This window comes from Lygodium microphyllum, chromosome 26, assembly GCF_053477565.2.
Source record: "Lygodium microphyllum isolate KBCC chromosome 26, Lygodium_microphyllum_v1.1.10, whole genome shotgun sequence".
Lineage (NCBI taxonomy): Eukaryota > Viridiplantae > Streptophyta > Polypodiopsida > Schizaeales > Lygodiaceae > Lygodium > Lygodium microphyllum.
In genome coordinates, this window is record NC_141160.1 from 24,290,439 (window position 1) to 24,302,198 (window position 11,760).

General features: G+C 43.3%; 1 pseudogene; it reads left to right on the plus strand.

Annotated features, from left to right (window-relative positions):
- The first annotated feature begins 10,577 nt into the window (after positions 1 to 10,577).
- LOC148013059 (magnesium-chelatase subunit ChlH, chloroplastic pseudogene) lies at positions 10,578 to 11,201 on the plus strand (annotated as a pseudogene).
- The last annotated feature ends 559 nt before the right edge of the window (positions 11,202 to 11,760 follow it).

Here is an 11,760-nt window from a genome sequence, read left to right on the forward strand (position 1 = left end):
ATTTTAACAAATTAGGGAAAGTTGATACTATTAACATCTTTCAAAGACAAGGCGAAGCTTAGCTAAGTGCTCCTCCCAACTAGTATGGACATGTCATCAACAAATACTTCAAGCCACTTACGCAACATGTCTTTAAAGATGGTGCATATCAATATTTGAAAGGTGGTAGGGGCATTGATAAACCCAAATGGCATGACAATGTAAGTAAAGACGCCCCACTCAATGGCAAAAGATGTCTTATGTCCGCCACCTGGATGAACCTGAATCCATCAAGAAAGCTATAAGCCTCCTTCTCGGCCACTCTCTCAATCATGTAATATGTGTAGGGTAGTGGATAATGATCATGTTTGGTCATTGCATTGACCTTCTTGTAATTGACACATACTAAAAAATTTCCATTCTTTTTTAGTACTACGACAATGGGTGATACACAGTCACTATGCTTAATCTCATAAATGAATCTTGATTTTTGCAATTTGTCCAATTCCTCCTTCACATGCTAAGCATAGTGAGGATTCATGGAGAAGGCCTCTGTTTGACAAGTTTAGCATCTAGCCACATGGGAATAGTGTGAGTAAGTACCTGAGGTGGCACTCCTTTGAGATCTGTGTAGTTCTAGGCAAACACGTTATGGAACTCCTTGAGTAATTGAATGAATGCCTCTTCATCTTTCTTGCTTAAATGCTTAGCAATAAAGGCAGGTTTAGGCATTTCCCCCTCCTCAATCATGTCAAATTCCTTGACTTTTTTTGGGCCTTCAATAGATTCACTAGTTGCATCTTGGCACTTTGCATCAAGCATAATGATAGTCTGATCCCCTTTCTTGAACCTAGTAAACCGTTTGGGGAGATCCTGGGGCATATGTTTCAAGCCTACAACAGAGTTAGGGTTATTCTAAGCTTTTTAGGATGCTTCATTCGAAAGTGATCAGGCAAGTTCATCTTAGAGCGTGAAGCTAGGGTAGGCTAAGAGATTTTAAGATCCAAGTTAGTGCTAGCATCTGACTGAGAATCAAACTCCTTGGATGTTGGGGGAGCATCAAAAGGTTGGTCTATTGAGGGCTTAGTAGTGAATAGATCAGGGTTAGAAGCAAGGCCAAAAGTGTGGGATTCCAGCTAAGCATAGTCCATGGCCTTCAGGTACTCCAACCATTCTAAGTCAGATTTAACATAGACCAAGCCAGCATCAATGTACAAAGTGAGGTGTTTGGAGGGTTTTTGTCAACTGTGATTTGCTCAATTATTCATCCATTAGAGTCATAGTCTATGTCAAAATCTATATCACTTTCATACTTAGTCAATTCATCTTCAAAGTTACTATCCTCCTTTGTGTTTGAGTCATCAGGGGGCATCAGACAAAAAGGTTATTATGAAAATTGAAAAAAAATTGATGTAGTTCAATCCAATGCCAAATGGGACATGTTAAGCGCTCTTCAAAGATAAGTAGGTTAGCTTCACCCACATTCTTGAAGGTTGGTCTCCATAATGAGAGGAGTTTACAGAGTTCAAGTCTATCGGTGGGTGCATGAAAGCCTTTTGGCTTAGATATTCATGATGGACCAACATGCACCATCAACGGCATAGACTTCATCATGAATATCAAGCTTGTTTACTGGGGCTTCCTTAAGTTTGTATTGACTCAGATGTTTTTTAGCTTCTTTGTACTCTCCTTCTTCAATGAATGGCAACTCCAAGGTAGCAAGAATATGAAGCCAGTCCTACTCATCTTCTAGAAATGGAACATATTTGTTGAAGGGCTTCTATGTTGGGGGACAAATGGTGTCACCCCACAGTAAACTAGAAATAGCATCCATGTCAACTGAGATAATCTTCCAACTATCCATTTCAATATGCATAGCCTCAATATGATTTTCCAAAAAGACTAGACCATTGCCCCAATCTTCAATGAGTTGTACATTATGCATCCAAGGTCTGCTGAGCAAGAGGTCATAATCAACTTCTTTCATGACCACAAATGTGACAGAGAACTTGACACTAGGGATCTTCTTTGGCTAGTCCTTTAACACACTCAGGGGGTGCACCTTAGAACCACCATCGACAACAATGAGATTAAAGTGGATAGGCTCAATTGGAGGGTTGTCCCATGTCTTAAGCACTACCTAATTCACAATACTGACACTAGCTTTGGTATCTATAATACCTCTACTCATGGAATCACTAAATGCTTCCACAAGTAGAACTGCATGTTGTTCAACACCCTCCCAGAATGTAGCAACTTCAAGAGCACCAAGGGCATGGGTAGGGAGCTAGGCAATGGAGGCGGTGGATTGTCCACAGTAGGCTGGGTTCGTTACTTCCATCAATCCAAGTCTTGAATGTTGTCCAAATGGCAGGATTGTTCTTGAGAAGAGCATGCCCAATGGGATGGAGATACTTGTAGAGGCTAGGGCAGCTGAGAGTCTAGGGTCTACTTCCTGATATACTATAACTTCCTTGGTTGAGCTTGGGCAAGCAGTTGTGCACCAAGCTCAATAGTAGATCTTCCAAAATGTAGAGCTTGCATGAACCAAGATACAACATTATACTTCATATGACCCCATGTGAATTTAGATTTCTCAAGCCTTATACAAGGAGTCTATCTCAGACTGTATAGCCCTCTCCCAGGAGTGACTATCACCCCTGCGCATAGCCTCATCATAGGTGAAAGGCTCTCCTACGTCTGTAACCAAGACATAATGCATCGAGGGCTGAAATCTATTAGGTGGACGTCTGTCTCTAGTAGACCAGTCTCACGGCAGGCTCTGCTGCCTGCCCAGCTGCATGTCCAACACCCTGACCATGAGCATCTGTTGCAGCTGTAGGCTGTCCAACTAGCTGTGCGGGAGCCCTCGGCTCCTCTTGAAATATGACCATATGGATCTCAACAACTCTCTCAGGCTTCCTATGCATCTTGTCTTCATGGAAGACTACATCATGACCGGGGATGACTTTACGCGCATGTGAATCCCAGAGATGGTAACCCATCTCGCTTGCATCCTCATAACCAAGAAAAATGCATTTGACACTCTTAGGATCCAGCTTACTTCTCTTGTCCCTGGGCACATGGCAAAATGCCTCACATCCAAAGACACAGTGTTAGGGCAATTACTGAGGCCAAGAGAAGTGTGCTATTGATGCCATGTGGTTGTAAATTGTCCTTAGCTTCTTCAGCCCTAATTTCAACTTGTGTCTCTTCCACCCAAATTTTCACTTGCTAATAAACTTAATTTGATGCTTGAGGTTAGGGTATTCACCTGCTTTTGTCAATCCATCTAGTAGAGTGTATAGAGAAAATGTAGCTTACTCAACACTAGAAGCAACTACAAGAACTAAGGTCTCCCCATCACTCTTGAGCTTGAGAGCAGCACGCTTAGTTTTCCACTTTGCATTCTTCTTTCCAATGATAAAGCTAGTAGGCAAAGATAGGCTAGGGATACTAACACCACCTTGCTTAGCTTGCACTTGGGTAATGGTATTAATCGAGATAGAAATCACATCCCCATCTTTCAACATTTCTACTGCAAAGAGAGTCAAGGGAATAGTGGGTACTATAGCTTTGCTAGATCTAGCTTTTTGTTTCAGGCAAGTGGAATACATGTGAGTGATTCCACGCTCAGGACACCTTTGACCAGCTTCATTCTCCTTTGGTTGTTCTTGTTTTTGTGGGAACCATGTGAATATGTGATTGGGTTGGCCACAAGTCCAGTAGGCAACAGTTTGATGGGGTTGCATCAAGTTGCACCCTCTACCTCGTCCTAACATCATGATCAGGATCAATCTATAGTCCATAAGCACAACATTTCCTTCTTCATCATAAGAGAAAAATGGGTGGGTATAATCATTAACTTCAGTAGGCTCTTTAACATAGTGGACGGGGGCATCACTAGGTGGATGAGATATGATAGGGCCTGGAGGTTGTGGAATGCCCGATGGGTGAATGCCAGCTCAAGGAGCTACAAGATATTGTTCAAAAGGAGCTGGAAGAGCCATATGTTGAGGTATTGGGTATGGGAGACTACGATTGGAATATGGTGCAGCATAGTGAAGCTTTGTAGGGGCTTGAAATGTAGATGTCTCGTGACCATACCCCCCACAACTAGTGCAGGCTTTGCTCTGTCAAGAGCATTCAAACGATAAGTGATCACCATTGCAATGGATGCACTGCACATTTTGGCAATAAGGTCGAGTCTACCTAAATGAATCAATGATTTTCAAGAGCTATTGTTGTTATTTCATTACATCGGCCATGAGATTTTTAGTTTGGGTGTTAGCTATTTGGAGTCAGATTCAAGGCCTTTTCCTTTCTTGTCACCACGGGTTCTCTCCTTGTCTAGGTCTTCTATGTGGATTACTTCATCTAAGACTCCATTGAGAATTTTTTGATCTAGCATGGTATTGCTAGCCAGCATCTCATAGATCTTTTCATCACGCATACCCTTGATGAAAGCCTTTGTGATTGATTTAGCAACTGGTTTTTTAGTTAGTGGGATTCTCTTGTAGAGGCCTTTTAGTAGAAACACATAGCCTCGCATGCTCTCTTCATCGTGTTGCTCAATATTCATGAGTCAGACAATTAAATTATCCCCATAGCATGCCTTTGCAAATCACTTAATGAAGAGAGTCTTAAGGGTTGTGAAGGAAGGATTCTTAGCAGCATTGAGGCCAGTAAACCAAGTACAAACCTTCTCACCCATGCAAAGCCCAAAGGTTTGAGCCTACTTGGCATCTCCTATAAGGTTATTGGCCTCATAAACTTGCTCGAAATGCTCTATGAAGCTATATGGGTCATCTCCAACATAGTACTTGTCAATTTGTGTGACCACTAGGGATACTTTAGCTTGGTCTCATTCGGTAAGTGTGCTACCCATTGCAATCAACAGTGTTTGTGCCATATGAGCTCCTATAGCTAGCAAATCTGTGTGATCAAAGAGCTTGCATTGGACAAGGTCAATAAGGGTGTCAGTGGTGGATGATCCTAACATTCCAATATTCAACAGCATGTTCTTAATCCCATCTAATCCAAATTTCATGTTCAAAAGTTCTTGCTTTGTGTCCACAAGGATCTTGCTAAAAGTACTAGTTCCTTGATCTTTAAGGGCCATAAGTTTTTCCTCAAGGTCTACTAGGGAGATTCGAGCATGATCAAAGCATGCAACTAGTTGGTAGCTATCTAAAGACTCTCGAACATCTCGTGGGAGAGAGTCAGGAAATGTTGACTTCATCATTGTGAAGGTTGTTGGGACAATAAGTGTAATGAAGGAGACCTAGCTAGCCTAACTAAGGGAGAGAAGAGAGAGAAACACTACAGAGGAAGAAAGTAATGAAGGAGACCTAGGAGAGAGAAGGAGAGAAGGGAGAGACTGCAGAGAGGAGAGAGAAAGAGGAAGAAGATGAGAGAAAAAGAGAGAGAAAGACTAGCAGAAGAGAGAGAAAGAGGAGGGAAGCCATGAAAGCTAGGAGGAAGGAGAAAAGAAAGACTTGATTATTGATAACTCATGCCCTAATTGGGTCTCTCAACACCTTATATACCCTGTCAATATAACAGGGTATTCCCATGCTAACCCATGTCCTACCCATCTATCCCCACTCTTTTACATTCCATCTCGACCCTGAAGGTTTTTGCCCTCAAAAACAAAAAGAGGACTTATGGCTCACAACGAAAAAAAGGGGGGGGGATTTGCAGAGTACTACTCTGCTCAGCATTACAAAGGAGAATATAGGTATGGGGAAGTACAATCTCATGTGGAATTGGGGCATAGAATTGTGTATATGATGTATATGACATGTGCAAGTTGATAGCATATGAGTTTGGCCTCCAATTCTTGACAATTATGGGATGACAAACAGTGGACAGCATGATGTCCAGAACAGGCCTGCTGGAGAAAACTGGTCATAACTTCCTATGGGCAGCTCCAATTGAGGCGTGTGACATGTCAAAACGAAGCTCATGAAGCGTACTTTCAAGCCATATAGGTGATACTTGACTGTCATTAATGCAAGGTAAAAACTGTTCTGAAATAGTATGCTGTCTGTAAGTTGTCTGCATTTTAGACTAGGGCAAATTTAGCTACTGCTCAATCAAAATTGCATCCTTGGAGTGGGGAAAGAACTGCACTGGTAAAATGCTGATCAGCATAGGGCTTTTCCAAGACCATTTCATTCCCCGGGATCAAATGGATAATCTCCATAATAAGCATTAAGAGCACAAGGGTCATCCATACAAGCATGGGTCACCATACTACCACTGGGGTCAAAAGGATAATTGTGATCCAATGCATCTGATGTATCATAGAAGTAATTCATGGTGTCATCGTGAAGCATTGATGGTGGCACAAGATCCTTACCGACCCATATGGTAGCATGCATTGACTTGTCCATAAACTCATTGGGAACCACTAGGTCAAATCGGACTGGAGCAAATGAGGCTGCAATCAATACAGCATTCAATGCATCAATCCCTAGGCATTTCATGTCCATGAGTTTCACATGCGTGGCTATTACTGGGCATTCAAAGGTAAGGGCCTTGGGCTGATGGGGCATCTGCTCATGAGCCTGTGGCAGTGAGATGCTCTCATCATGGCATCGTTCTTGAGAAGTATCATGTGGCTCATAAGGATGCGCATGTTGCTTATTAGTAATAATCAAGTGGCTAATGATATCGAGCACTCCATTGGTGATAATGATGTTGCTCCCCATGTACATAATCATATACATTTGCGTGATGTTATCCATGTACATAATGCTGTCTAGATGGTTGTCCATGTATGTGACCAGAATGTAGTTCATAAGAACATATATAGTCATCAGATGCATGCTACTCAAAATATTCACACTCATCATATACATGTTGACTATAAGTAGGTGCATGCACTTGCCTTTGCACATCGAACCCATGCCAATGGTCATGGTACTCATAATGTCCATGAGAATGCCCATACATGCCTTGCTGATCAAAATGTCCATGGATGCCATGCTGCCCATACATCATATGTGGACCAAACTGATTATTAGGGCCTTGCTACCCAAAATTTCCATGCTGCCCATGCAATACATGCAAACCAAACTGAACATTGGGTCCTTGCTACCCAAAACTGCCATGTGTATGTTGCCCATGTGCACCCTGCATACTATGCTACCCAAAATTTGCATTTTGCCCTTGCATATAGCTTCCACTATGGGGGAGCTGTTGTCCCAAGGATGGGCTAGAAGGGTTCGTCATGGGTGATGGGAGAATGGGTTCATCATGTCGCATAGGGGGCTCACCCAGCTCATAGGTGCTATGGGGAAGGCCATGGGTGCCACCAAAACCTTGTGGGTTACACCCGGTCTCCAAGGTAGAAGGGGAGTTGGCCTCACGGGGAGGGACATGCTCCTTGGGCTAAGCCGAGGAGGGTGAGATGGAGGGGATGAGGGCGCCCATGCGCTTGATCAGTAAGTCCATCTTGGCCATCATCTCGGAATGACGCTGATCTTGGCAGATTTCCATCTCCCTATGGCATTGTTCTAACTCTCAACGCTGGTCGGCATGACGGGTCTCATGTTGGCATAGAGTATGGTTGAGCATAGAGAAGCGGTCCATCTTGGGGGCATCCTCTTCAAACATGTCTTCACGATCCTCTTGGTTTGAGCTAGGATCATTCATTGAGGTACGGGAGTCCCTTATTTCACGCTGGAAGTCCTCTTGGGCCTTTGCTTTACCCTTGTGGCCTGCCATACTGGGTGCAGTCCACCAGACCCCTTGTTACAAAAATGACAATATCTTGAGCTAGGAAGCTCCGATCGCCAAACGTTTTGATTCAAATTAAAGCCCTCGATCCCCTCTACGAGGCTATGTAAAAATATCTCTGACAGTAAATGATCAGGTCTTTTTTCTAATTACTTTTTGTGGGCTGACTGTGTAGGACTGCTACCTATCCCACAGTACATCTGAGCACAAAATTGAGCTTATCTCCCAAACCGTAGGGCAGAATGGGGAGATATTTGGTTCAGATCGAAGGGGGGAATGCCCTCTTTGAATGGAGCTATGGGGCCCGCACTTGGTCACACAAGAAGGCTTTGCTGTAATAGACTTTTTTGGGCTGGCTGTGTAGGACTGTTGCCCGTCCCACAGGATCACTATATACAAAAGTGGCTGTAACTCTCCAATGGGAGCTCCGATCGGGGAGCTTTCAAGATCTAATCGAAGGTATCAATCCCCTCTACGCAAAGAGCATAGGTATGTAATAACAGGTCTTATACAGAAAATTCTGTAATAAGAAATGCGTGGCTAAACTATGCAGTCCAACACCCTGTTTTTAACTCTGAGAGGCCTGTTTTGAACAGTCAATACCCTGTAGGGTCTAACCAACTTATCAAACTGAATGAGGACCTTTGGGAGACCTATGAGTTCGAAGTTGTCCTGTAAATCATTGTAGGTTGAAAGTCACTGCTAATATGATGCAAACCATTGCCACCATGGCCAAATGCATTTGCCAATAAGAGCATAACCTTGTCAAACATGATCATCTCAAGACCAATCATAAGCATCATTACCAAGATTGCCAATCAAAGGCATAGGCATATCCCGTGAGTACCATTGCCACTTGTGTAAACATCTTCATACCAACATAAGCATATAAGTGCCACTATCAAGAAAATCAAAGTGTTAAGCCTTAGCTTTACAACTAAATCATTGCATTTTAGGCATAGACCCCATGATTCCTCACACATCCAATGCATTCGATTGCTTCAAAACCCCTCGAGTTTAAAGCTGGTAGCGCTTTTCCAATTTCGTTTTTGTTGGGCAGATCAATAAGCTGATGTGAAGCTTTGGTTTTTAGAGAGACCTAGAGATTGTTGGAAATGCTTCTAAAGAATACAGATTGCTTCAAACAACAAAAGTTCTGTGATCCAGAATTGCCCATCTAAACACATTTGTGATGATACCCTCAATACATGTCCTTGAGGGCATATGTCAAAGAATATGATGATACCCTTAATAAACCAATCCTGATGTCATTGCCACAGACACAACCAATGCAATAGCAACCATCCATGAGGGCTGGATATAGAGAGAGTGACTCAAATCCACACCATAGTATCAAGAGTGAAGCATATGACATAGAACAATTAGCAAACAAGCTCCGGCTTGGGGCAAGGTTCTATGTTGTAGGCCAATCTATTGGAGGCTATGCTGCATGGGATGTATCAAATACCTTCCACACAGGCTATCTGGAGTGGGAATGATAGTCCCAGTCACAAATTGCTGGTGATCTGGTGTGAGTCTTGAAGAGTTCAAGCAGGCAATGTCCACACAAGTGCCTGGAGACCACTGGTTCTTAATAGTGACCCACTACTTGCCATGGCTTTCATATTGGTGGATGACACAGTGCCTCTTCCCAATGTCCACTCCTATGCAACTGAGAATTGATGTGTTTGATGACCTTGTCAATACTTGCTCATGTTTAGGAGGAAAGTCAAGGAACCAAAGGTGGATTCTGAGCTCATATATGCTTATTTCAAGATTGATACCATCACATCCTTAGCCAAGAGAATACAGAAGGAGCTCGCAGACTTGACCACGGATCCCGCACCCCACTGCTCAACTAGGCCTAAGGGCGACAATCTCTACGATTGGATATCAACCATCACATGACCTCCTGTTTCACCATATCAGTGTGGGCTGTTCTTCTTGGATATAAAGTTTTCTACTGATTATCCTTTCAAACCCCCAGATGTATTGTTTAGAATATGTACTTATCACTGCAATATAAGCAACAATGGGGAGATATGCCTTGACATTCTCAAAGACAACTGGAGCCCAGCCTTCACTATTTCAAAGGTTTTATTGTCCATATGCTCATTGTTGACGGATGCCAATCCTTATGATCCTCTTGTGGGCAGTATTGCATGGCTGTACTTGACTAATAAAGAAACCCATGATAAAACTATTGTAGAATGGACGAAGCATTTTGCAGCATGAGCATTTCAAGCAAGTCTTTCTCTGTTTGCTTTATGCAATGCAAGGCAACAAATTAATGTAGCAGATAGCATGCAACATTGCGACAGGATCTGCGAAGGCCCATGAGGATGCTGCACTTATACTAGGCAATCTTTGTACTCATAGTGAAGATATTCGAGCCTGTGTGGAGACTGCAGAAGTTGTTCCTGCTCTTTTGTGGTTATTGAAGAATGTTGGCTTGAAACCTTTTTGACACTGCATCAGATCTGCTAGCAGGTGTTCACAGATTTGTCGAGCTCAAGCACTTGAACGGCGAGAGGAGTCGGCTTGCTCAGAGCTTCAATTACATCTACAGTGACTTCATCCCTGTCGTCTTGCATCCACTCCTGAAGAAATACTGATGTGCTTGGACATGGTGTCCCTCCGACAGAACCAAAAGATGAAGACTCTGTTTGAGTTTCTCGGTGAGTGCCTAAAACACGTGGTAGCCAATTATGAGGTTTCTAGTCTCAAAGATGCACTGGAGGCAAGTATGTGGAACCTGGGCCTAGTGGAGACCCCATCAGGAACCCAAAGGTTTTACCAACTAGTAAAAACATTCATGCATTAGACCCTTAGGCCATCCCCACGGTGTTGCTATGCAATGTGCCAAGACTGTAGTTGACGGGCTTTCGGAAAGGCAGAAGCAGGAGGTTGGAGGTGCCTATCCGGAAACCATAGCTCTGGTCCTCTGGGGTACTGATAACATCAAAACATATGGGGAATCCCTTGCCCAAGTCCTCTGGCTGCTCGGAGTGGAGCCAAAACCTGATGCTCTTGGACGGGTTAACAAAGTTGAGGCTGTTCCTGTAGAGCAGCTTGGAAGACCTCGAATTGATGTGGTAGTAAATTGCTCGGGTGTCTTCAGAGATCTATTTATCAACCAAACGAACTTGCTTGACAGGGCAGTGAAAATGGTTGCTAAATTAGATGAGCCTGTTGAGATGAATTTTGTAAGAAAGCATGCTTTGGAGCAAGCTGAGAAACTTGGAGTTCCATTGAGAGATGTTGCTACAAGGACATTTTCAAATGCCTCAGGCTCCTACTCAGCTAACATAAGTCTGGCAGTGGAGAATTCTTCATGGGAGAGTGAGCAGCAACTCCAGGAGATGTACTTGAAGCGTAAGTCATTCGCATTTGACTCAGATGCTCCTAGCACAGGAATGAAAGAGAAGCGGCAAGTGTTTGAAATGGCACTTGGCACTGCGGATGCTACATTCTAGAATCTGGACTCTTCAGAGATATCACTCACAGATGTGAGCCATTACTTTGACTCAGACCCAACAAAACTAGTGCAAGGGTTGAGGAAGAAGGAGAGAGAAAGGAAGGATCAATGCTACCTATCTTCTTCTGAAAAGTCTTCAAGCATGCGTGTCTTCTTCTTGGGAATGTCCACAGGTCACTCTAGTGCTCCCTATAAGTGATGCAGTGTCCTCCTCCACTAAAACCCTAGAATTTTTACCTCAATGTTGAAAAACGACCTGCCATTTTTGTCTTTCTGCCTCCATTTTTCGTCCAAGCTCCATTTAAGACTCCAAGAAAGGCTGCCATCTCTGCCTGTGTACTTGAAAAGTAGGGTTTATTGTTGGAAAATGAGACTAGATTTGAGGGAAAGGAGAGAGAAAGGAAGGATCTAAAAACTAAGCTCTGATACCAACTGTAATGAAGGAGACCTAGGAGAGAGAAGGAGAGAAGGGAGAGACTGCAAAGAGGAGAGAGAAAGAGGAAGAAGATGAGAGAAGAAGAGAGAGAAAGACTAGCAGAAGAGAGAGAAAGACAGGA